Source organism: Amblyomma mixtum, chromosome 1, assembly GCF_055824585.1.
Source record: "Amblyomma mixtum isolate Tamu chromosome 1, ASM5582458v1, whole genome shotgun sequence".
In the NCBI taxonomy this organism is placed as follows: Eukaryota; Metazoa; Arthropoda; class Arachnida; order Ixodida; family Ixodidae; genus Amblyomma; species Amblyomma mixtum.
The window spans coordinates 277241228-277267926 of NC_143012.1; the positions used below are offsets into that span (position 1 = coordinate 277241228).

Genomic DNA, 26699 nt, shown 5'->3' on the forward strand with positions numbered 1-26699 from the left:
GAGGAGGGGCAGAAGGGGAGGGGGGTGGGGGGTTGATGCCATCGGGACGCTTGTCAATCTAGCTTTGCTCGCCAGCGCGCTTCTCCCTGGTGGTGCTCCTCTTCGGCCGCATGCACGCCGTGCGGATTGCGCAGGGCTCCTCGGACCTTGCGCTGTCTTTCGCTGCTTTTGTAAAATGGGAAAGAGAGAGAGAAGGCGCTGCATTCGTTTCGCTGTCGCGTACATCCTCTCCCCTCGTCATCTCTTTTGCAGTTTTTTTTTTAACCTGGTGTGTTTTTATTTGCGTTATTCTTCGTCTTGGTCACCTCCTCTGCATGCACTCTCTTGTCGGCAGCTGCTTATGGTGTAATAGATTGTCCACGCAACCACCGCGTGGCTCGCATTTTGACTGAGGACACAAACCGAAAAAAAAAAAACGAATATGACATGTCGGAGTGAAAAGCTTACACATAGCAACCGCTGTGACGGCGAGGCCTGACGACCGTCCCTAATGTTGAGGAGGGGCGCGCAGCGCCCCCGTGGTCGACCGGGACGGAGCGGTGGTGAAGGTGCTTTCACTTTTCTCGCTTTCACCTGGGCGGCGTCATCTGCCTTTCATGTCGTTGCTCACTAATGTCGGTGCCACACCGGACATGTACGTCACGCGGTGGTAGCGCTGAATGTCGAACACTGAGTGAATGGACTGCTTTAAGAAAGTTTATGTTTGACTACAGTGTCTACCAGTGCAGCGCCCTTATTCGGCGCCGACCACCGCACAGAGAGCGGGGATGTTCTCAGATGTCGTATGCAGTGTTCATATGTGAACATGGATGGTTTCTTGATAAAACTCTGCCAGATAGAGACAAGAAATTAGACTGTGAGCAACATGGGTCGCGTTCACTTGCAAGCTTGTTTGAATTATCTTCAGTTTAATAAATAAAGGGATGCTGGAGGTGCGGTTTTGAAGAGACCGTCGGAATTCAGATGCTGCTGGGACGCCAACCAAATGTCCCCTATATAAAGCTAATAATGCGGATGTACATTTTCTAGGGAATATACATGCAGAATTTTTCCAACGAAAGATTGTGCTAAGCAAATCGCAATCACACGCTAATGCTTTACGAGCTTGCGGAGCGCTGCGTGTAGTCATCGCTGAAGTCATGAAAGCTCAGTATTCGCTGTACTTCACACTCACTTGGGGAATGCAGTTTGCCTCGAGCACTAGTGGTTTGACTAAAAAGAGTTCTGTAACGAACACCCTGAATATACCAACATACATACACTTAGAAATTTTCAAACATTATATATCCGAACGTGGTTGCAGAATCACTTTATGCTTTATTTGTGCTTTTTTGTGCCTTATATTTTATTTCGCTACAGCATGGCAAGAACCCACATGATATCATTGAAAATAAGTTATTTGACTTAAATTGAATAAAAGTTAACGGCTAGCTTTACGCAACCGCACGTGGTGGGAGTAAATTTAGTTAACTCTGGGCATACCGCCGCGGTGGCTTAGTGGTTATGGTGTTCGGCTGCTGACCCGAAAGACGCGGGTTCGATCCCGGCCGCGGCGGTTGAATTTCTTTGGGGGAGAAATTCTTGAGGCCCGTGTACTGTGCGATGTCAGTGCACGTTAAAGAACCCCAGGTGGTCTAAATTTCCGGAGCCCTCCAATACGGCGTGTCTCATAGCCTTATTGTAAAAGTAAAGGCGCCAAAAAACCACACACACACACACACACAAGACAAGAGAACGGGACAGAGCGCCACTCACAACTAGTTTATTTTTCACACCACAGATACATATATACACAACGCCAGCGCCTGCGCAAAGAACAAAATTACGCATCAATGCGATAACGACTGCTCCAAAAACTTTCTTTCCGCCTGATAGAGAGATATGGAAGTTTCGCTCACACACGCACAATGAATTACCAACTAGCCCAGCAAGAAGTTCTCTTAAACTCATAGCCTTAGTCGCTTTGGGACGTTGAACCCCATAAACCAAACCTTAACTCTGGGCATGAATCTGATTTGTATCTGGTGCATATTGCTTACTGTCCGTACTAGTCGACAGAGAAAGAATGTGTGGCTCGAGAGCAGGTGCAAGCATGAAACGCATTGCAGGAAAGGCTTAGCGCTTTCTAGGACGTCTCATAGATGTTGGTATCCCCGATGGTGTGCTGAGCAGGTATTTTTGCCTCAGAATGTGCCCCTGCCTTCACCCGTTTAGCCTGGCGTCGTGCATGGCCTTCTCGGCTGCTTTCGCTGCTTGCGGAGCCGCCGCCATGAGCCGCTTTTCTTAGCAGGGCAGCGCGCTCCTCGGTTCCCTCTGCCGTGGTTGGTGCGTTAACCCTTATAAAAATCGTCTATAGACAGTTTATAGACATCTTATTGACTTCATTGACTTTCTATAGATATTGCCCTTTGTCCATTCATAGTCTATAGACTGTCCATAGACAAACGTCTACTAAAAGTGTATGGCCATAAATCTATCGATTGTCTATAGACTGTCTATGGCATCTTATTGCCTATAGACTGTTCTCTAGAATCTGTCTATAGACAGTCTATAGACTTTATAGACAGAATTCTATAGACACTCTATAGACTGCCTAAAACTTTTTTTGTAAGGGATTACGTGCAGCCGCATTCAGACAGCTGCGCTTTTAGTGCGAAAATATATGGCTCATGGCCAACGAAACCCGGCGTTGCAGTAGCAGTGGTCCCAAAAATCTCACCATATTCTTTCTTAAAATTTCTTCCGAAGGGGCGGGGAATTCAACTCAGGACTTTATTACAAAAATTAAAATTGAATGTCTGATATCGATGATTCATAAAAAATTAAACACAAAGACCACCGTGGCGCGTTTTTGCGTCAGACCGACATCACAAATTCTTGATGAGTTATTGCATTAACTTTTTTGTACCAGACTTACATCAAAAATTCTTGGTGAATTCTTGTAGTAATTTTGTGGGTATGGACTGACATAATAAATTATTGATGTATTGTTGCATGAACTTTCCTGACAAACGAAAAAGATAGCTTTTCTGATGCGTGAATACATCAGAGCAATATCTTTTTCATGCCCCGCCTCAGACCTCTTTTTTTTTATTTCTCGTGCTGCAGTGATGCACGTCAACTAAACAGAACTTTGCAGTTAACTCTTCATTTGTACCTGCCGTAGATAGCATATATATAAGCATGAGCCTGCGCTTTGAAGGACTAAACATCAGGTGAGTGTACCGGCATGGAAACTGTTTGGAGCAATGATTGGCGGACTATGGTCCTGGAATGTGCCACATTTCAGCGAAACTAGCGCATAAAATAGTATAGCTGATGTGTGTAAAACAGCATCACCGCAGCGGTTTCTGTACGGTGCTAAATAGCAGTTAGAAAAGACGAAATTCAAAACATTTTCATTTTTTTTTTGCAATAAGAGTAGTTTGAATGCGTCATAAACTATTCATAAATGCATGAATTCAACATGTATGCAAAAGAAATTAAGCAGAATCTCAGCAGGGAAAAAAAAAGCACATATCCTTTTAATCAGAAACTCGGTGGCCAATATTAATCATCAGGGCATCAGAAACTGAACTCAGAAATACCTGATGAATGTGATGTCTAAAATCATTGACTTTTTATCTGACACTCTTCAAAATTTTTTGTAAGGAGCAGCCCATAGGCCACAAAACTACGTTGCATCTTGGCGTACGAAGATGAACTAAACTATTCGTTGCTTTGCTACTGTATGCTAAATGTAGGTGTGTCATTAGAAAGGAAGAAAAAAATGCAAAACAAAAAAAAATAGAAAGGAAATAGAACAAAACGATGTTTTCGCATTCAGAGTACGTGAGTAGCATTAAGTGCCCTCAGTAATTTTTATCTTAGTGCTGGGCATCGCGCTCAGAGCCTATCGCTTCTGTCACTGTTTGCCAGGGCATAGCCCTTGTCTGCTCTTGAGGCAAACATTCCCAGTGCAGAACGAACGGGTGAGCAGTGACGAAGACCACGATTTCTAACGCACAATGCAAGTGGCTGTAGTTAGAACACGCCGCGTGAGAGACGGTGGCGATGGCGGAGTTATAAATGTGTGCAAGCTGCGTGAAGTATTCAGGAATAGATGTGGCTGTGAAAAACTCGTTCAGTTTGTTCAGTTTGAGTAAAGGTTATTTGGAAGTGGTGCCCCGCGAATGTCCCAGTTTATTTCAGTGCCGTTGCATACCTGTTATTCATCATAAGTTCAATTTATTTCCAGCTATCCCGGCAAATTTCTCTTGCTGTTTACAGTCTAATGTGGGGCGAAAAGACTGGGAGCCAATGATAAAATTTATTTGACTACCTTTGGAAGCGAAGAGTGGCCAGTCACGGGGCTCGACAAACATTCTATATTTGATGCCAGCCGCATGACAGTTTTGGGAATATAGAGGCCACGGAAGGAAGAGCAGGGATGCGATTGTTTCGCCAACGCACACTGGCCAGTAAGTAGTTCACAAAAGCTCCAAACTGTTTGGTGACGGCGTCCTACACCTTATCCGTCGTTGCAAGGCCAACGAACTCACGCTTCGTTTGGCGCCATCACCGGAGCCCACAACGTGGAAATCCTTTTTTTCCCCTTCCTTGTGCACACGTAAGTCTTGCCAGCGAGAAGCACCCCATGCAAAGCAGTGGTGCCTCTTTCTTCCTCTTTCCTCCCTATTTTCGAAGCCAGCTAGAGAAGGACCTTCCGGACATAGTTTATTTTCGGGAGGGAAACGAGGAAAAGAAAGGAAAGGGGTAGCGGGTAAAAGGAAAGGCCGTTGAATTCTCCTGGCCACCCGTACGGCGCACTGTGCCGGCCGCACACGTGCGGTGGAAGCTGTGGCGGTCACGACGGCGCGAGTGGGTTGGTTCCGGGTAATCAAAAGTGAAAGCGCGTATTCCCAATAAGGAAAAAAGGGGAGCGAAAAGCGGGAAGGACCGTACGGGAAGGGACCGCCGGCAAGAAAAGAAGGAAGGAAAACAGAGAGAAAAAAAAACAATAATCCTGGTAGATGGCGCAGCGGAGCGATGCGTGTCAGCGTTGACGGTTGGGCAGGCTCGCAGAGTGACGGGAACCTCCCCTTTTCACGTTTGAGGAAAAGCTCCCTTTGACGCCGCCTGCCACGGGAGGAGAGGAGAGCGCGGGCCGTGGAGCGCAACCCTTTTGTGCGACGCGACGTTGCGTGGACGGCCCGAGCGACGCCCCGTGATTAATGGTGGTTCGGACAGCGCGACGCATGCACGTCAAGTCACGCGAGCCGCGCTCCTCGGTCTTTGTGTCACGCCGTCGCGGAGGGCGCTTACGTAAGGAGGCCCGTCCGACGGGCCGCGCATTCTCTCACAGTTGCCCTGCCGGGTTGTGAGCGCGTTCGCTGGCGTTCGCGCCGTATACTCGGCGAAGCAAGACGGTGGTGGTGCGTCAAGAAATGCTCCGGGTGCGCGCCCACACCCACTTTTGTTACTGTCATTGCTTTCTCTCTTTTATTCTCTGTTCTTTGTTTGACTGGCTCTTAGTGGACGTAGAACTACAGTGGAGTCAGGCTGCCGTTGCGTGCGTCTCTTGATATCGCCCCAGGCGTAGATGCTTAGTTCTCAGAGGGCATACAGCCTGTAACGTTCAGGTTGACATTTATGACAGACGCTTGACATGTTGATGACGCCTCGTAAGTTGTCCTGGTAGCTAGTTGCTTGTGCAACTATAGACATACGGCAACTTAAAGCCTTGCAGGGTGAACTAACGCTGCTCCGATCCCACTCGAGAACCAACTGCACTTACACATTTTACAGAAGAGCCAACTCTATGCTGTTGTCAAGACGCACTTTTGGCCTGAACATTCTATCAAGACGTCGGAATGATTGTCCGAATAAGCTACGTGCTTCAACTGCAGCATGGCATTGTGCTTTCTGTGTCAAACAGACATGCGGGACTGCTGGTTAGTTGAGATTTCATGTGCCGAATCTCCACCTGGGCAAAGAAGCCTTCCGAGCGTCTTTGCATCTCGCCTCTATGTAATTGCGACCTCTGCTACCATGCAGGATTCGACCCAGCAAAATGTAGTGCTCAGCAGTAGAAGGTCTTGGCCCCTGGACTATGGTGGCAGAGTGGGATTGCAGTCTAGTTTTTTTTTTCGTTTTTTTTTTTTACGGCATACGGGAGGCGGGATTTTCATGTACATCGACGTCTATTGCTCATCGCTGCTGTCTTCAACCTCTCACTTGTACGCACGGTCGATAGCCTCCAGTGCGTACAGATTTACAGCGCAGACCTTGCCCTTTCTTAGCACGATTTAAACGTCCAATTACGATGCGCACTTCCCTACATAAAGAGCCTTTGTACTTTCTTCTTTTCGCCGAGTATACACAAACACTGTGTGCAAATTAAACGCGGTAATAGTTCATTAAACATGGTGTCAATCTATACGTCATAATGAAATGAGCAGGAGCCTGTTTACATTTAAGAACTAGTTTTGTTTCAGTAAAAGCCGCTATAATTTCTGTTCATCCCTTGGTGATAATAGGAAGTATCCATTAATAAAGTTCCGCTTCGCTGAAAATTTCATTTTTTTATAGCTTCTTTTACGGAGTTGGTTCGTTATACGTCTATATGCACTTCGGGAAATTGTAAGAATAAAAGAGCGCAACCATCAACTGTATCAGGGACTTCCGATGATTTTCAAGGCATCCTGATACTTATCTTTTTTTTGGGGGGGTGGGGGGGGGGGGGAGGGAGAGGATCCTTGGCCTGCTACTTTGGAGAAAACTGCTTCTGTGAAATTTGTTCCGCCAAGTGGAAGTTTCATTTGGTTTCTGTACGTTGATGCTTGCGGCTGTACGGCACGAACAGTTGGCCCAGACCTACAGGTAATCAACGAAATAGATAAGGAAAAGGCTCCACTGGCCGACAAGGCGCCTGTCGCGTCCTCTGGTGATGTCCCTCCTTTGGGTTATCGCGAGGCCACGCAGCAGTCGTAATAGTGTGCAAAGCGCTTGTCGCTGTTTTTGCCAGATATAGCATCCCTTCGGCAGCAGGCGCCTTCACTCACGAAGCTTGAAGACCTTGCGCTGCATGACGCTAAGCACAGTGGACACAAGGTACAAACACAGGTGCAATGACGGAATACAAAAGCCGGAAGGCAACTAGAAGCTTTCAGCTCTAAGTGGTGGAGAATGAAAACAGATGAGTTCTTAGTCTTTCTCCATCGCTGCACTTATTTCCCTGCTCCTTACATGTATGCCTCAAGTGTTCCCCGTGTTTGTTGGTTTGCAGAACATATCAGACTATGAATACTGAGTCCATGAACTCCCAATGTGCGGAGATTCATGTGGTGAGAGGCTGAGTTTTTCAGATTCCCGTGACCACTGCGTATACAGGGTGGGAAGGCGATTAAAATACTGCCCTCTCCTTTTCTTCTCCGCAGTTTCCCGCGCCCAGACGCTGTCGGCTGCGCATATAAATAACGAGTGTCATACAGCACAGTGACCGAGACGCACCCATTTCTGCGCGTGATGGCTGAACCGTCTGGCTGTTTCTTGTGCCTCCTTGTTCTTCGGGAGGGACAATCGACTTCCTGAAAAATCGCAGTGCACCTATTTTATTCGTACATTCCAACTTTAACGTTCCTTCTCCTTTTGATACGATCCCGGAGGAAGACCTCGTATTCGCCGCCGGCCAGCTCTGTTCCCCTTTTTCCTCTCGCATTCTCCGCCTCGTTTCCTTTGTTTGACCACACCTTGGTGGCTGCGAAAGTCCCACAGGAGGGGCGGAGTAGGGCCGTAGTCGAGGGTTGCGTGTAAGGGTGCGGTTGCCTTATTCCTCGGCCACTTAATGTGCGTCCCTTAAAAGCGCAAACGCAGTGGTTTATTCGTGTGAGTCCGTACTGGCGCTTTGCTTCCTGTCATTTCCTTTTGGTAGCGATCTCTTGTTTGTACGACCGCGAGTCTGGGTGGAATCTCGCCTTTGCGAACACTCAGTGGTCTTTGTTATTTTTCGACTGCTTGCTTAAAGGGAACTTAAAATGTAACAAGTAAGGATTGACGTGGCATACGCGGTGAAGAAGGTTAAAAGATTAAGGCAGAATTCCCCGGAATTCATATGTGGTGGCATATGTGGTTTGAAGGTTTGAAGGCTTATTAAAACGAAATACAAATGAGTTGTAAGTTTCATAAAAAAGTTAGTGCAGTAGGAGGTCCCAAAGTGAAAACTGTCTGGGGGACCTCCCATCAGGAATACATAAGGAAAGTGCACAAGTTTGGCAGGGGAGCTGGAACAAAAGTGTACAATCAAGTTAAAACCTATTAGTGTAATTTACGGCAATGAATAAGTTATACAATAGTTAGCGGGCATAATTTAACAAAAAAGGCATAACACAGCAAAGCATAAGAGCAAGAGAAAAAACACAAAAAGACATCAGATAACAATGGGCATTGAATAAATGTAGATATAAAACAGAGGCGGCGGAAAAGAAAAAAGAAGAGGTTGCAGATGAGTAACAATATGACCGTTTGCTGTCAGAGTGGGGAACAGAAAATAAGATTAAGGCAACCTTAAGCATGGCATGAAGCTGAATGGGTTTGTAAGAGATGTTTTTTTAGTAAAGTGTAGAAAGCGGGCTGCGAACGTGCGGATTTGATTGCTAGTGGTAATGAATTCCAGGTTTTGATGGCGGAGAAAAAAGCAGTTTGTTTTCCATAATTTGTCTTCAGTTTTGGTAGAAGCATATTGTTTTCTTCAGAGAATCTAGTGTAATTGCTATTAGCAAAGGAAAGATGCGGAAAAACAAAGAAGTTGATTATTATCATTGCGAGCGCGGTAGATTAGAAAACCTAACCTTTCAACGGCAGAAAGTTTAGGTCAGAGTAAAGGGGTGAAGCAGAGGCTGTGTATGAGCTGAAAGATAAGATTCGAAGCGCTTGATTTTGAAGATCAGAAATATATGACATATGGCATGAATAGGTATTACCCCATGATGATAGGCAGTAAATAAGGTGACTGTTAATGCAAGCAGAGTACAGGGATAAGAGAACATGGCGTTGAAAGAAATGTCTAGTTTTTATTAACACCCTTATTCCAAACGAAATTTTTCTACTGATAGATTTGGTGTGTAGATGAAATTTTAGATGACAGTCAAGCGTGATGCCGAGAAATGTAACGGATTCGGGGGCAGTGATAATATGATGTCCCATATAAATGGATGGGCTCGGGATGACATGCTTTTGATGAGAGCGGGATATCATGAAAGTGGTTTTTGTAGGATTAAGTTGTAACAAGTTATTTTCACACCATAAAACAATATTCTGTAAGTCCATGTTTAATTTGTTTATTAGGCGTGTGAAATTGCTGTCCTGAGTGAATAATGTCGTATCATCCGCGTAAAGTATACATCTTGTGTTACTTAAGGACAAAGGTAAGTCACTGATGAAAATTAGAAAAGGAAGTGGACCTAAACTAGAACCTTGTGGCACTCCTAAATTAATTGTTAAAGGGGAAGACAGTGTTTCATGTAGCTGGACAACTTGTATACGGTTAGTGAGATAACTGCGTAAAAGAGCTAAAGCAGGCCCACAGATGCCTAGAGATTCTAGTTTAGTGTACAGTATAGGGTGGTTAATTGTGTCAAATGCTTTGGTGAAATCTAAGAAAACAGCACCGGCGAACAACCCATTATCAATATATTGCTTAATACTGTCTGTGAATTCGATTAAAGCCAGTTCTGTGGAGTAATTAGGCCGGAATCCAAATTGCTCATCTGCTAACAGCTGGAATTTAATGAGGTAGTTCATTATGCGATTAACAATAAACTTTTGTATTATTTTACTAAAAGAGGTTAAAAGATTAATGCAGAATTCCCGGGAATTCCCTGTCAGAAGCGGACTAAGTAAAATAACACTTCTTTTAGTTTATGTTTGGCGACGGCAAGGGAACGCAGTAGGGAAAAAAATGTTTGTAAGTGTTCCTTGGTAGAAAAGAATTCGCTTCTTGAAGTAGCAGTTGGCCATAGCGTCTTTGTTCCACTAACAACAACACGGCACGCACCTTAAATTAATCTACATCAAAAGCAGGAACGGTGATACAAGCATTTCCTTAGCAGTAGAGAGTGAAAGTTTCAAATGAAGCGTGACACATGAATATTCAACAAAGAAATGAAAAGCTGTCTTCCTTGAAATGACGGTTATACGCTGACAATTAGCTATTTGGCTTATACTTTTAAGTCGAACCCTGCATTACTTATCTGTACATATTTTCCCTTCTTTTTGCAAGACAGCCGACTAGTAGTTTTTTTCTGGTTGATCGCCTTTTGTTTCCTTTTGCTCTGCGTATAATTCGAGTGAAAGGAAAATTTGAGAGATGAGAGCTGCTTCCCTGCATGGAAGACAAGTAGGGTACTGCTGAGAAGCAAAAAAAAAATTAATGACTAATTCGGCCAATCATTCAAATGCCTCCAGAGCTTACGCTTTAGTATTCTGCGGTCCAGATAGGCTTGACACCAAAACTGGCAGCGTAGAGGCTGTGGCCTTCAAAATCAAATAGCGTTATGCTGTTAAGACAGGTGACCACCTTGTGGAAATAAAGTTTCATGCGTACCGAGAACTGTGAGCATTCTGTAGCGAATGGGAGCAGGGATGCCGCGAGGCAGGATGGGGTCAGAGAGGATGCGGAAACGCGATAAGGGGCTTCGTAGTAAGGTAGGGCTCCTGTAAACCGCCCCAGATAACACCGAGATTTCCTATGCACCTATAGAGAAGGAACCAGGATGCCACCTTTATGGCACGTGCTGGCAGAGGATGCGATGTCCGTTGTCTCGAGTTGTCGCATCTTTTTTCCCCGTAACTGCGCTACTTTACTCGCGTATCCTGTTATACGTGTGACGGTCGGGAGACGGTACGCCTGTAGCTACCGTTATATAGCTCGCTTCTAGTGCAGCTTGAAGTAAATTACGCAGTGAAAATACACACGCTTGTTTCTTCAGTGGCATTGTTTGTGGGCTAATTTATTTTTTAATAGTATAAATGCTTCCTTCTTAAGAATGGGACGGGGGGGGGGGGGGGGGGGGGGCTACTGTAGAGAGTGGTGAACTGCAATTGTTTTTTAAATCGGTGGTTATTGCCTCAGGGCATAAAAGGGTATGTATCGATGGATGATGAGGATGCTTAAACAAATGAAGAAAGGTTCGCTGGTCTACTGAAGTCGAGGAGAGAACGATGATATGGTCCCTGTGTCCAAACGATATAAGAATCAGGATTGTTTGGCGATAGACCCGCTGCTGCCAGGTGCCGAATTCTTGCCGGCTTCAGCGCCGTGCAAATTCAGAGCAGGTGGCGAATGTCGGCCTCACTATTTCTTATCTTGCAGACTGTACACTCGGGGCAGGGATATAAACTTCGGAACTGCGGCCACTTTCGTGTCACGGCTGGAGTTAGGGCAACCCCGACTCCGATCCTCCGAAACTCAACCTCCTCCGCACGGGTAACACCGCGGGAGAGGGTTACCGCAGACCGAGGAATTAGAGCATACAAAGTATACAAAGAGACATCGTATATTTCACAACTCAACTCACACTAGCAACAAATCAATACCTTCCAATACGATATATCAGAATCTACGCCGGAAAATACGTCTGAGTTAAATTTGTTCATAGTCTGAAATGAACTGAAATGGCATTACTGATGTGCTGATGAATTGCATAGATGCACATACTACGAAACAGTGGACCAATGTACGCCTCAACTCGAGTGACCTCGCAGGTGCCATTCAGGTAAAAATATCTTTCCAGGGAGAAAGGAAGAAAGCAGCATCGGCCACCACCATTCGTTGGGACATCGTCCCACGCGTAAATGTATACTTAGCTTGGAGGCGCGGCCATGTGGCGAGCTGAGGCTACGTACAACGCACAGTGCGCATAGCATCGAGCCGAGTTTAGCAAGCAATGATAGGTGTGTGTCATGCGAGTTTCTTATCTTCTTCATATTTACTTGCCCGCTTATCTGCAGAGAAGCGAGACGCCATTGCTGTGAGGGATGCAACAGACTTGGCTCACCTCATTCTGAGTCACACTACAGATTAGCAAAAGGAAGTAGCGATTCTAAATCGGGCACCGCGTCGTAGTTGCTTTATCGTACTAGGTGACTGAGGAGAACCATCGACGAGGTGAGGTCTACAAACTCAAGCCTTTGGTTTTGATGCCATTGGTCGAATTATGTGTGGTGTGAGGGCTGCAGGAAAGGGGCATTACAGAACCCTTCGAAACAGGTTTCGAGGCGAGCGCTTCTTCCATTCTCTTCCAGTGATCATTTGCTGGCAGGCTTTGGAAGAGCAGCTGCTGAACTTGGACAGCACGAACAAGTGAATCAGTAAATTTATGTTGAAAAAGGTCGGTGTTGAGCCCTGATTTGTTGAAGGTGGAGAAGGGTTAGGGATGGAAGTTCTTAGGTGATGAGGTGGAAACGTGCTTCTGTTGCAAAGTTCCAGAGACGGGTAGTTCTATAGTCTCCGGTTGCTTTTCTGGGTAGGTCCAGTCTTCAATGGTTCTCATGTGCATATGAATACAGTCGTAGTCTTGCCTATGCTATGCAGAAATGTAAAATTATTATTAAACCCCAGTTATGTACGATAATGAGAAAAAATAAGAGACCCCGCCTGCGTGTGTCAACAATGCCGCGCAGCACGGTTCCGGCACGCGTTGAAGATGGAGGGGGGGCAATACGCCGGTCTCTACATCGAGTTCTTCGCTCGCGATAGTACAAAACACAAAAGGCTTTCTTACTCGGAGTCCGTTAAACGACAACAGAACAGCAATGAGATTAACCATACTGGAGACGTATCAGCGTAGACGTATACCGGATTAGCGTACCATGCGTCGTAGTGGCCCCACCTCTGCCGCGAGTGCACCGAAGGCTGCCAGCAATCCGGTATCCGTCTACGTTAATACTCTCGGCAAAATTAAACCTCTCTAGTGTGTGATGCAAAAGGGTAGAAGATGTGTCATATCCGCACTGAAAACACAACAGATGATGTTATCGAACAAACACGTGTCACAGCTCTTCTTTAGCGTGTCTCTGGATCTCTTGTTGCGTTTATCTAGTCGCCATTGATAACGTCTTAGCACGTGACATGATGTTTGACTGCACGCTCAAGTACTGATTCGTGTAAGGAAAGAACATTTTACCTGTCGTGTGGAATAGTAGATCGCGCTTTCAGTTTCGCATCGTCGCTTGTGTTATTCTTCAGTCTTTTGTGTTAAATTAATGAGCTGTTGAATGCCCGTTTGTGTGCGGAATGTTCACAAACAACCTGGTGGTGCTTGTCGCCGAGTTTTTATTCGAGCGCATAATATTTTGGCAACCGCAACAAAAAAAGTCAGGATTTCACAGGCGCTGTGTCTTAACAGAACGTTTACTTTGAAACTATATATTTCCAAACCGAGAAGAGCAAAACCAATCCATTAATAAAAAAAAAAACTAAATAACCGGCAGCCAAGTGATGAGACAGCACAGCTATGAGAGCGATTTTCAATAGTCCGGCACTTCTTTTTGTTAACGTGATGTGATAATGCGACTCCCTAAATTTCGGATCTTGTCCATCACCATCATTGGTCATCATCATCATCATTATCATCAGCCTTACTACGCCTTCTGCAGGGCAAATGCCTCTCCCATGTCTCTCCAATTAACCTTGTTTTTTGCCAGTTGCGGCCATCGTATCCCTGCAAACTTCTTAATCTCATCGGCCCACCGAACATTCTGCCGCCGCCTGCTACGTTTGCCTTCTCTTGGAATCCACTCCGTTACCCTTAAGGACCAGCAGTCAGCTGGCCTTCGCATTATGCCCTGCCCAAGCCCATTTCTTCCGCTTGATGTCGACTAGGATGTCATTAACCTGCGTTTGTTCCCTCAACCACTCCGCCCCTTTCCGATCTCTTAACGTTACGCCTAATTGGTACGGTGGGAAAATTTATGTACCTGGCAGAACATATGGAGTATTACGTTTCAATTCCCTTTCCAAATGGCTGCTTTTCGAATTCAGCAGTGTCTCTAGCCTCACTGCCGCTGCTATCAGAACCGTCCAAAGTGCGCAGTTGATGTTGAGAATGAGAAAAACACTCCAGGAAAAGAACCGCACAATGGCAGCCATGCATGGTATCAGCATTGAGCACGTCCCCTCCACCGTGCTGATGCAACATTTGCGGCACTCGGGACAAGCAGATGTTGTCGTCACTCGGGAGATGACACTAACGCAGTACGACTTCCCTCCGGCGCACGCGTTATCAAAAGGTTCCCCCCTCTCACCGTATCGTCGACGCCGCACAACTGGCGTAAAACACCTCTGGCTCACGCACGGAAAGTGATAACGGAAGCGCGATTGCTCAAGCTGTCGGAAACGGAACCGGGGGTCAAACCCGCGTCGCGGAAACCTCCCTGCTCGAACCGGCGATAAAACTCAGCCACGACACGAGGCTTTTCCTCCGGCTGGCAGCATTTCGATGCGCTGAATGGAGGAGGCTGCATTGCATAGCACAACTGCAGCCTCCCCCTTCCCCTCTATACCTCCGCGAGAGAAGCAGCAGCTCAGCAAAGACGTCGACGATGGGAACCTTGTTGTGCAGCCTCAACTACGCCTTGTCCTGACCATCGGTCGATCTTGGAAACCATCATGCCGGGAAGCCATTTTCAAAATGACAATCATGACATGTGGTGTCTGGCTTGAGCAGTGGCACTGTCTTTTGACAGCATTATTGTAGGTTTAGCACTTGGGCCGTCTTCTTGTGTGTGTGGGCCGATTCATATCGACATGCACTTATCTCTAAACGCATTACTGACGGCAGGCACAGTTGATCGCAAGTTTTACCAAGTGGAAAGCAAGTAGGCGGTAGTCGATTGCCATAACAGAGTGAATACTAAAAGGAGGGGAAACGTGGCAGAAACGTTGCAGAGAGAGGAGGCACGGCTAGCTGGATATCGATGGCAAGGCCCTTGTTTTACAGTGGACGTAGCTACACGGACTGAGGATGATGATGATGGCGTTGGCGGAGGTCATGAAGCACTACCTGAAACGACCTTCGTCGTCGGTAAACCTGCATTGCGTCTTCCAAAGCTTCAACACGCAACCCTCGTCTAAAAAACACGCTGCCCACTTCATTTGCATTCCACGCAAGGTTCAATGAGAAACGTCGTGGTACATCCGCTCCAGTGCGGCTAATGTTCACACCACCTGGCCGCCGCGCGCGACTGACATCCCACGCGGCTATGGGACGGCGCGATTCCGCCGGTTGGCGGCTGAGTCGCGCGTGGTGCGACGATGCCGCCGGACGTCGGCTCAAGGTCGCGCTCTGTCGCGTGGATTGCACGTCGCTCAGGCAGCCGCGACGAGCAGACGTCAGCTTCTTGGAATGCCCGCTTGTCGCACCGGTCGGCAAAGCGCGCGCCCGATCGCGATGCTCGTTTCCTCTATCTGCGATTGCGCGTGCGCGACTACACACACAAGAGGAGGTGGAGGTGTGGCAGCACTGCATTTTACTTCCTTTTTCTCATTTCGTCTCGGCAAGGATTCAGGTTTGGTTACAGCGGTAAATTCTCTATGCTCTGATAGTGCACGCTTTGCTTAAGGAAACAACTCTTATCACCTGGTGCATCGACGTGACGCTAACGGCACATTTCTGTTTTGCCTGCCAACGGCAACGTTTTACTTTGTCAATGGCAGCTTTCTAATCTGCTGCTCTGACTGGCAAATGAAAGTTGCAACCTGTCGGGACCTTCATTTTTGGTTTCCTTATTAGTCCCACAATGGTATCTTCAAGTGAAGATGGGCATGGACTTCGTAAAATGTCTCTTCTACTTCATTCCAGTGATAGCTGTATATAAAACTGTTTCCTGACGCCGTTTCAAACAGCGTAGTTTGTTTTCAACCTCAAACTCGAGAGTTCCACATTAGACGAAAGGGGATGCTGTTCGGTGGGTATGAACCATAAAGAACACATAGGTGCTGTCGATCCGTGGTCATCTAACCTTGGCGGGTCTAAGCGCGGGCACATAACAGACGACAAACCGAAATACTTTTTCTTAGAGAGTCCATAGACACTATATGAGAGCCCATGGACTATCTCTTTAAATTTTTTGGGAAAGGGCTTGGCTCGGTGCAACCATCGCTTTAACTTTGTCGCTTTGAGAAAGAGAGAAAAGTCTGATTTGCTCTCGATGCGTGTCTTTTTGTTGTTGTTTCGAGCCCTTCAAGAAACAAACAAATACCATATTTAATCGCATTTTGGATGTACGTCTTTTAGGCCGACCCCCTGACATCAGTAACCGGAAAAATGTTTTTTGATAATCGTATTGTCCGATGGACAGAATCTCCGAGCTGCCAACGTTTGTACATTTAAGGTCACTGGCACAGTGCACCATATACCGCAGCTGTGGCGGCGCCCGAAGGAAACATGTCCAACATTCGGGACAAAAAAAAAAGTGAAAATAGGAAAATTGTAAGATACTGTTATGGAAATATTGAAGGTAATGGTCCATTCTTCTGATATGCAGCAAAATGTTTTCTTTACAATGGTTTCAGCAATCGCATCGAACAGCTAAGACTGCCATAGAAAAACAATGGGGAGTGCTTTTGACGACAGCAAGAACATTAATAGAAAAAAGAATTCAAGACTGTCATCAGGTGCTCTGCGGATATATTGATTGCTATAGTGAAATGTTACATTATATAAAAAAAAATTGCGTTCTTAATTAAGTGATCAAAAATGCTTCTGCCCAGGAATGTTGGGTATGTGAACACCAGTTAACCGCTCCGGTTGTTTCTTCATTAGCTGACGTACGCTTCTGCAACCTCGAAATTTTGAGCGGTCATTGCATTCTTTTTTACCGCGTCCACGCGTAAAGTGACGCCTCATTTAAATTGTGCCGGGAATGGTCGCCCACATTCAGGAGGCACGACGCGGCGTGTAGTTGGGCAAGTGGGAGAAGTTTAGTTTTTACGACGATGAATACAATGTCAAGCTGCGATGAACTGAGCGAGAACTTCGATCGTCTTAAATGCACTGAAAAGAGAGGCTATCCAATGACATCGCTTCAGCGCATTTGTCTTTGCATGAAGTATCTTTTTTTTTTTTTTTTGCATCAACGATGAGTGAGGCGAAGCAGGAAGCTGCGGCAGCAGCTTGACAAGTCCTCGTCCCCTACAAAGCAGCAGCAGTACACGTCACACAACCCGACACACATTACTTCTAAAAAAATAGTATGTAGTAAAAATTAAATAGAATGTACAGCTTGTACAATACAAAATTATGCACAAAAGAACGAATTCATGATAAGCAAAGGTTCGCAGTTTATTCGCTGAATGCCTAGCTTCGCTTCCTATATATGTTTTCTAATCACAACAATTTTGACCCATGAAGAAACGTTACCTTCGATGTCTGACATAATCAGCTTGCTGCCGGATAGTTTGTGCAGACTTGTGTGTAGGAGGAAGAAGTCACACAAGGGATATGAGGGACGCCGGAAACATCCAGAAGCAGCAGCCTGTATAGAAGGCAGATGGGCCACTTAGTTCACGTGACCTTGTGACGTCATCACACCCTGCCCACAGGCAGACACACAAATGCCACTGGGCGGGACGTAGAATCAACGTTTTACGCCCATGCAAACACCAGGAAGCCAATTTCAAATCCCTCGCACCCTTCCTTGACAAGGAGCACTCAGCAGCAAGATAATTTATATTTGCAAGCTTAACGCACAACAAGACATGATGCGCACTCTAAAGCGCCTGCTATAGTGTGCCAAGGAACAGCAGGGTGTGTCTTACTGCTTAAACTATAATAGCACAGACGTTGTAAGCTTCGAAAGCGTGCAACAAAAATAAGAGTATAATGGCAGTACTTGTATAGGACTTGTGTTGCTCGATTAAAATGGCCGTCCCATATCGAATGATCGAGTTATGAAGATACGAAAATAAACCATTTCTTACAATAAACATAACTGCATTGCAATGCCCAATGGTAGCCGTGTTGTGGAACGTAGCTGCGGGTACATTTCTTTATATTTTTGACGGCTTAAACTCATTAGATACTTTTTATTTACCTCGTGCATTGGTAAGAATGCGAGTCGTTCAGATAAAGCAGAACGCCGCAGACTGCTTATATGTGAGCGATGTATATGCAACAAGCTTTGCGGATCACAGCGTTGCGTATGTAAAGAACAGGTGCTTGAAGCCACACGCACCGCTGCCTGCCAGCGTCATTCTTGCCCTGTGCTGTCAGCGAAGCATCAAGCGATTCCAAAACGCGGCATGTCACTAGCGTCAGGCATTTTCCTCGGGGCGGAGAGCCCGCCCGGCTCGAGTCGAACAGCCTCAATTTGCGTTCCGCATCGTTCCGTGTAACACATCCGCTATTTGAGTAGCTGCCTCGAAGAAGCGCGGTAAGAAAAAAAGATACAGAGCCCGTAGCAGCCACTCTTGAGAAGAAAAATGCAGGGCACTTAACAAAGTGCGTTGTAAAAGCACGATATTATTCTGTTTATCGCCAGACGTTTCACGGATCGTCTCCCCGCGATGCCTGACGTGACCCCTGCATGGCAGCCCACGAATACCGGATCTCCATGGAATCCGCTCGCTTGCGAGGACCTTCTGAAAAGAAAAATACTGAAAGGATAACTGCGGCGGCCTCTGTTCGAACAGTGCCGCTACACATGTCAGACATGCGAGTGGTCGTGCGCTCGGTTCTGGCCGGGCTACCGCGAGGCTACAGAGGCGACCCGGCGTGCTTCCACCCCCACATTTGTAGGGAGAAAAAAACACGGGCATCAATGTGTAATGCCAGCCCGCCAGACAGACCGATCTTTTCGGTGGGCGGGCGAATACCGCGCGGAAAGCCGAACCGACCACTAGCCGGACGAATGCGTTGTTCCTGCATCCCTTCCGCTGGCTGGCTCGCGCCGACACAGTGGTTTTCCGTCGCTGAGTAAGACTGGAGAGCAAAGCGGTCTTTTAAGAAGCGCCCGCCGGCCTGTTTAGTCGTAATGAGGGGTCTTTGTGCTGCTCTAATGGCCCTAAGTGCCTTCGAGTGGCGCGAGGTGGCGCGCGCGATGCGATTCGCGCGCCCCCTATGCAGGCAGGCAGTCTTGCGCCGCTCCGCCTGCGGAGGGCCTTAATGACCCCTTGTGTGGACTTTTTGTTTTTTGTCTTTCAAAATCCGGGACTGGCAGGCCATGCATCATAGTCAAAGTGACTCCCGCGGCCGTCGCCTGTTTGGCTTTCGACTTCGGCGGATGTGTCGAAGCTCCACGTGAGTGGGCACTGGCTTGGCTCCGACATCGGATAGCGGAACAGGAGAACATGTCGTGTAATGTATCTCAGACCCGCATATCGCCGAGTACCAGTGCAGCCTAAACAAAAACTTTGTTCTTTTAGGCAAAGCGTTAAACCGGCAGATATGATTTGAACGACCCTATGTACAGCGATACAGAACAAGCTCTAGTGCTCAGGGACGGATGCTAAATGATGGTTGCCGTTTTTGCAAGCGACTTATATGCCTTCGTCAAAGTGTTACATTAATTAACGTTTAATCTCAGATCAACATACACATTACATATGTTTTAATAGCTGGTTCACGTGTATTGTGTTTTTTTTTTTTTTTTGCGACAGTTCAGACCCACTTGAGAGCGCGGTATTGTATGAGCAAACCTGTGACATTAAGCAGCCTGCAATTGAGCTGGTGCGATTACGGAATGACTGGAAATCGGACATTCGAACTTCAGAGCCCCCTGCGCGCACACGCACTTACAATTCGCATTTCGGCAGGGAACCAAATGCAGTAAGAGTCTCAAGTGGTACTTCTTAGTCACACGGAACGTTTAACAGTTGGGAACGCTTGGTGCGCACTCTGCCTTTTCGACGAGCGCAAATGACCCTCGATGGGGACCGTTTTGGTTAAGCGATATCCCCTATGAATAACGATAGCCCGTATATATTCGCGAACAAGGTGAAGCGCTCCAAACGCGTCGGGGGCCGTGCGCAATTGACCCGACCGCGGTTAGAGAGTAAGAAATGTGCGCTTCGCGAGCCAGACCCTCCGCCGCACATTTGAAAGCGCATGCGCCCTTCGAGAGGTGTAATTTGTTACCCGGAGCAAGCGTCATGCGCAGGCCGCACCGGACGCGCCGATATGCGCGCGGTCGGCCCAGGATCGCTGCCCAGACTGTGTGGATGAACCCAGGCGCACGCGTTCAAATGCGGGGGAAACTATACCGTGTTTTCTCGCTTTGTATTCGCATACGCATGGGATACATCGCTAGACGTAGGTGAGTAACGTGGAGAACAAATGGCTGTTGGTCTGTTACTGTAACAGAATTAATTCCTTGAAAGGGGGAACCTTATCGAAAGGGCTGCTTTGAATAAGGGGATAAGATGACTTTAAAGAATCTGCTGGAATAGGATGACCACGGCTTGCGTAGGAAAGGACAAATTTCAAATGAACGCAAAAGTCATTGTCCTGCATATGGGTGCAACATAAATGTCGATAGTGACGATATTCCTGAATGGTGCTTGGTTTTTGTTGTGAGCGCAGGAGTTCAACTTGAACCACTGCCTATTTCAGCGGTGCTGTGACGAACGATATAGTCGTGCAAGGGCATTCAGGGTAATACATTTACGCTCTATCAACCTATGGACTTTGAAATCGATGCCGTCTGTGGTCACAGAGTCATACTTGACCGCTTAAGTTTACTTTAACTGAGCTGCAAAGTTTTGACTTCATTAACTTACTTTTGCGATGCCGTGCCGGGAAACCTTCTTGGGGCCGTATGTTATAATGGTCAAAAATATAAAGGCGTTCTCAGTTTCTGTCAACTCATGTATCTTGGTTTCTCTAGCAGTTGTGTGTCTCTTAAGGATCAGCAAACACTGCATTCTTTTAATACAGGGAGCAAGTCCAGCTGTTTCTAATCTTCCATATGCTTTATACGTGGGCTCGTCAACACAAGTTAAAAACTGCTGCGGCACAAAACTCTCTATGTCCAAACGTCCATTGCAGCGTGCATTGTTACGCTAGATGTCATCATGCGAACGACATGCAGGAAGTTTATCCAAGTGTTGCATGCCACTCGACAGTCGCTTGCATAAAGACTGTTAGTAACACATTTTTCTTTCGTTCCTTCCGAAACCTTGATAATTTGTGCTCAAAGTTTCTCAGTGGCTCGATGGCTGTGGCATTCTGCTGCTAAGCACGAGTTCACGGCTTCGATTTCCGGCTGCGTCGGGCCTGTTTTGATCAAGCTAAAATTTTAAAAAAAAAGAACATGTTCCGACACTTTTCCTTCTCATTTGGTACGAAAAAATGACCGCGGTAGACAAATTACCTTTCATCATCTTCCTGATTCCCTCCTACCCTCGGTCCCATTTCTAACCAATCTCTAACCACTGTGACGCGCTTTCAATTTAAAATATATCTTTAGCGCGTGTAAGCAAAAAAAAAAAAAGAAAAAAGCTAGTCAAATGTTTAGGAGAATCCCCCAAGGTGGAGCACATTTGTAAATTTGTATAGTCGTGTTCTCACTTCGAGTTATTGATCAATTCGCTCTCGCCCTACCATAAGCTTGCCGTCCCGGTTAGCTCAATTGGTAGAGCGACTGCTCCGGTGAAGCGGTGGTCCCGGGTTCGAACCCCGGACAAGGACGAATTTTTCTTTAACTACGAAGTTTCTGAGAAAGCTGTATAGCTTTCTTTTGTAGCCGTATGGCTGCGCTTGGGTAGATGCCAGTGAGTAATTACTTCCTTATTAAAAAAAGCTAGTGCGCGCAACCCTCCGGCATCCATTTACTATGTTTCTGACCCAAATAGGTATGATATCTTTTGCCTGAAGTTTAGCTTCCCAAAGCGACACTTGGGCTGTGAAGGGCTTCGTAGTGGAGAGTTCCGGATTGATATGGACCCTCTTCGTTATTTTTTTTTTTTTGATCGCCTACTGACATCGCACAGCGCTTGAGTGTTTTTGGATTTCGCGTTCATGCGAATGCGACCGCCGAAACAAGGCTTTGATCCCGCGTCCTTAGGCTCACTAACCGAACGCCATAGCCACTAAGCCACCGTGGCGAATCTGACACCAATTGAGCACTTGGATACGAAGAACGAGAAGAGGACAGGGCGAGCGGTATTTTTTTTTTTCCACACTTGCTGCTGGACGGATAGTGACACAAAAAAGAGCCCAATGTAGGAGAAATAAGGCTCAACAAGGTGAAGCTTGGGCCAGTTGGTCTGATATGTTGGAGAGGATACGAGTACGTGGATACGAGTACAAATTGCTTCCAAAGGCAGCATTGCATCTTGTATGGGGGCAAATGCGGGTATACCGTACCTGGAGCGGCAGCTTGCGATTCCTATCAGTATAATCAGCTGCCCTCTCTAAAGAAGCGCTTTGTCATTCGCCTCATTGACAGCTCCGCCGAAGATATCTGCCGACAGTGCGCAGGGAGCATTCCCGCGCGGTGCACTTCACCGCAATTTGCTCTTGGAGGGGGCGATCGCACTCCAAGGAGTCCGCTCCAGGTGCGCGAAATGCTTCGCTCATCAGTGAGGCCATTTGTAATACCTGCGGCTGGAGAGAGCACTTTTTCTTCAGTTTCTAGACGAGTTCGCTTATCCGAGTTGTGCTGCTAATGACTCGTACTCTGCGCCGGCTTTGATATGGGAGTGCTTTCGTTTTCTTTTTTTATTTTTGTCTGTAAAGGTGTTCGTAGTGAGCTGCGGCCTTTTACGTCTCGGCAACTTCTGACTGAACGAAAGAAGTTGTTCTTTCGTTCTGAAGTTTTACCACATCAGCCACTGCGAGATGAGGTAAAACTTACTTGTGAAACGGTACAATTCCCTTCTGTTCAATTTGTGCGATTGATGTGCGGCTGTTCCTCCTCCTCATCCATCGCTCGACAATTGTAATAACTTTTTCAACTCATGGCTGTCATTCTGATGCCACAGGTTTTGACAAAAGGTGGTCTCTGTGTGTAGGCTGCCCCCTTCACATCTGGCCACGTCATGCACTGCATCGGTGGTATGACGGAGTTTTCTGCGCTAGTTGTAGTAGTAGTGGCTTTATTTTTGCATTTAATATGGAAGGTAAAAGAATTTTTTGCTGCGGCCGGCATCTGCTATCGCGGCTGGAAGCACCTGAGCTGGGGCAGCGGAAATAAAGGTTAGCAGGCAGTGTGTAGAAGTGAAAAGAAAGAGGTGAGGGGATAGTAGAAAGGACAGGGGGAGGGGTACACTGACAATAAATCTATTTACATATATACATGATAAATATAAATATATACAGGTCGCACGCGCGTGAAGATCTGGTAGGAGACTGCGCTAGTTGTACTTGGAGCGGCGGCAGTCAAATCATTTAACGTTAATTTACATGTTCATGCAAACACCCGATAAATTGTGCGGAAGGAACGACAGAACAAGAGGACACTGTATACACACATCCAGAACCAGGAACGTGGAGCTTATTTTTTATCCTTCCTTTTTCTTTATCTTTTTTTTCCGAAAGTAAAATACAATACAGTACAGCGCAATATGGGCGGGGCACATATTTTTCCGGAACCGTTGTTGATGCCATGAGTCGTAGTGGACAATTGTCTGCGACTGACAGTGACGCGTTCTTCATAAATGCTGCGAGAGAATCAAAGAAAACATTTAGAATACCACCCCTCATTAGGTGCAACGCCATTAACCTTCACTTTCTCTGCTCTGATCCCTGCTATAGCCTCTTTTATTGGCTTGCTTAAAGCTTTGTCCCTGTTTTTCTTCAAGTTACGCGCTGTTCGCTTTCCCTGCCTTTTTTTTATTTTTTACCTTTGTTGCTCGATGTCTTCTCGTTTTCCAGTTCTGCACAGTTTTGATGAGCCGCCGCGGTGGCTCAGCGGTTATGGTGCTCGGCTGCTGACCCAGAAGACGCGGGTTCGATCCCGGCCGCGGCGGCTGGAATTTCTTTGGAGGAGAAATTCTAGAGGCCCGTGTACTGTGCGATGTCAGTGCACGTTAAAGAATCCCAGGTGGTCGAAATTTCCGGAGCCCTCCACTACGGCGTCTCTCATAGCCTTAGTCGCTTTGGGACGTTAAACCCCATAAACCAAACCAAACCAGTTTTGATGAATATCAGTGTAGGATCCACGCGCTGTATACGGAACCGCGGGGAATGGAGAATTCCAGCGTGCTCTCTCCTTTTTTCACTCCTCTAGCATCTTTTGCAGGTAAGTGTGCATTTTAGATGGGGTGGAGATGCAATGCCATTGATGAAGCCAATGAATGGAACCAATATAACTGCTGTTTTTTTTTTTTTTTTCACATTTCAGCGTCCACTTTTTCCGAGTCATTCGGAGTGCCTGTATGCATGTCAGACATATTTGGCTAGCGTACGCTTAAGCAGGTAGCTACTGTTCTCGCGAAAAAAAAAAAAAAAATCTTGCAGACAAGAGTGCTGTCGGTGATGACGACGGGGTATACAGGGCGGAATGGCCTCCGCGTGCTTTACATTGTATAAGCCAGAATGGAGTAAAAGTACTGCAGGTGACTCAGATAGCATCTATTGCACTCGTAGGAGTATAAAGTATAACTGGGCATCAGTCACATTACACCTAGCCGCGCGCGGACTGAGCGGAGGCACATATTTTTGGGTTACACAGTACTCAGCCTCTCTAAAAATTCTATCGTAGGTTTATTAGTTTATTGGGGTTTAACGTCCCAAAGTGACTCAGGCTATGAGGGACGCCGTAGTGAAGGGCTCCGGAAATTTCGACCACCTGGGGTTCTTTAACGTGCACTGGCATCGCACAGTACACGGACCTCTAGAATTTCGCCTTCATCGAAATTCGGCCGCCGCGGCCGGGTTCGAACCCGCATCTTTCGGGTCGGCAGCCGAACGCCGTAACCACTGAGCCACCGCGGCGCGGGTCTAAAAATTATATCACACACAAAGCAAACACAGCACCTTCCAGGTCCTCTCGTGACAGTGCAAGTGCGGCTAATAGTTACTTTGCGCCTCTAACTTAACAGATGAAGCGCGCGGTTCGCACTCGTTATCCGCTACATAGCGCTGCAGCGCGTGTGTGCTCCCCGGAATAGAGACGCTATCACGGGGCCCGCGGCGTTAGGCATCGCGCCGTCGTCCAATCCGTCTTCATCCGGCGGGTGAATCTGAAATGCAGATGAGCCTGAGCGAGGCCATCCTCCCGTGGATTCGGGACATCCTCGACAGCTCGCAGCAGCAGCCTCTGCTGCATTGTCCCGCCGAGGCCCCAGGGCGCGGACTGCACGGCTGCGGACTTCGCTGCGTGTACGAGCTCGCTGTGCCGGCGACGCGCAGTCACTCACTCGACTGGCGCGAGGCCAGCACAGTCGGTATACACGCGGATGGGTTCATCTATGGTACACTGCCGCTGTAGGCGGTTCGGTTGCGGAGGCACGCTGGCGCGAATGGAAGGTGGGAATTTCGGAATGCGCAGGCGCGCCACCTCCGCTGCTCATTTGGCAGATCGGCTTTCTCGCGCACGTTTAGCGCTTGTTTGTTTACGCTTTTGTTTTTTCCCTCTAAGTCTTCGTTACTCCGTCTCAGGTTGCTTTCCTGGGCAGCGCCGTATGCACGTTGCCAGGTAGATGCTCTCTCACCTTGATGTTGTTTTTTTCGTCTCACTAAGTTTAACGGCAGTGGCAGCTGCGCTTCAGGACTGGCCTGGAGAAACTAAATCGGTAGTTTAGTTAGTTAGTTAGTTTATTGGGGTTTAACGTCCCAGAGCAACTCAGGCTATGAGGGACGCCGTAGTGAAGGGCTCCGGAAATTTCGACTACCTGGCGAGAAACAAAATCGTCTAGTCAGATGTTGCACTGTGCTTTGAAAGTGGAAGAGACAGAGGGAAAGGGGCAAGTGAGGTCGGTAGGAGGGGGAAGGGAGGGGAGAAAGAGACAAAGATATACATCGCCGCTCGTAAGTTTACAGAACGCAACTTTGGCGATAGAGTTTAATTTCTTTGCAGAGGAGGCACATCGCTTGGAATTCAGTAGTAGCGGTACGGAATTAGAACACTCAGAATTAGGCTGGTTGCAAAGTTTGGGATAAAATTCAGCTGTAAGGTTTTACAGGGAGGCGTGCGCAGTGTTGTCGCAGCATCAGCCATAGATAATGCTGACTGTCATAAGAAAGAGTTGCGATGGCAATCAACTAACTACCGTGGTAACCAACCGGCTCTTTGCCACGGCAGCCTTAAGGTCAACCTTATGGTTACGGAGCCTTATGGTCATTTACAAACAATGTGCGCTTTAGCCTGCTGGCCGAAAGTCAAATCATATGATAACTGATTGTAGTCGGATAACCATTTCTAACGCCAGAAGTTTATTTTAAGTCAAATTGACCTGGCTTAAAATTAGTGCAACTCCTAAACCACAAGACCTAATATTGCTCGGAGGCGTAGCTTCAGTGTATGGCTTGTTCTGCACTAAGCACTCGCACTGACGTCGTTGTTGTGAAAAATGAGCGAAGAGTTATCCTGGCGACAAACCTAGCAGAAGGCGTGCTAAGGCCCGTGATGTGAGCAACGCTGTAAAGGACGCCATCGATTCTGAATAAATCATACGAGTTCCGCATGATGCATTACCCGTGTCATACTTTTGCCCCATAAACGTCGCTGCAGGGCCGAAGAAAAACCACGGGGGAATAATGTGACACATAGTCACGAGC

At 47.0% G+C, this 26699-nt stretch overlaps 1 pseudogene; it reads left to right on the forward strand.

Moving 5' to 3' along the window:
* LOC149371806 (uncharacterized) overlaps positions 1–25410 on the forward strand; it is a 71681-nt pseudogene extending 46271 nt beyond the window's left edge.
* Positions 25411–26699: the final 1289 nt, after the last annotated feature.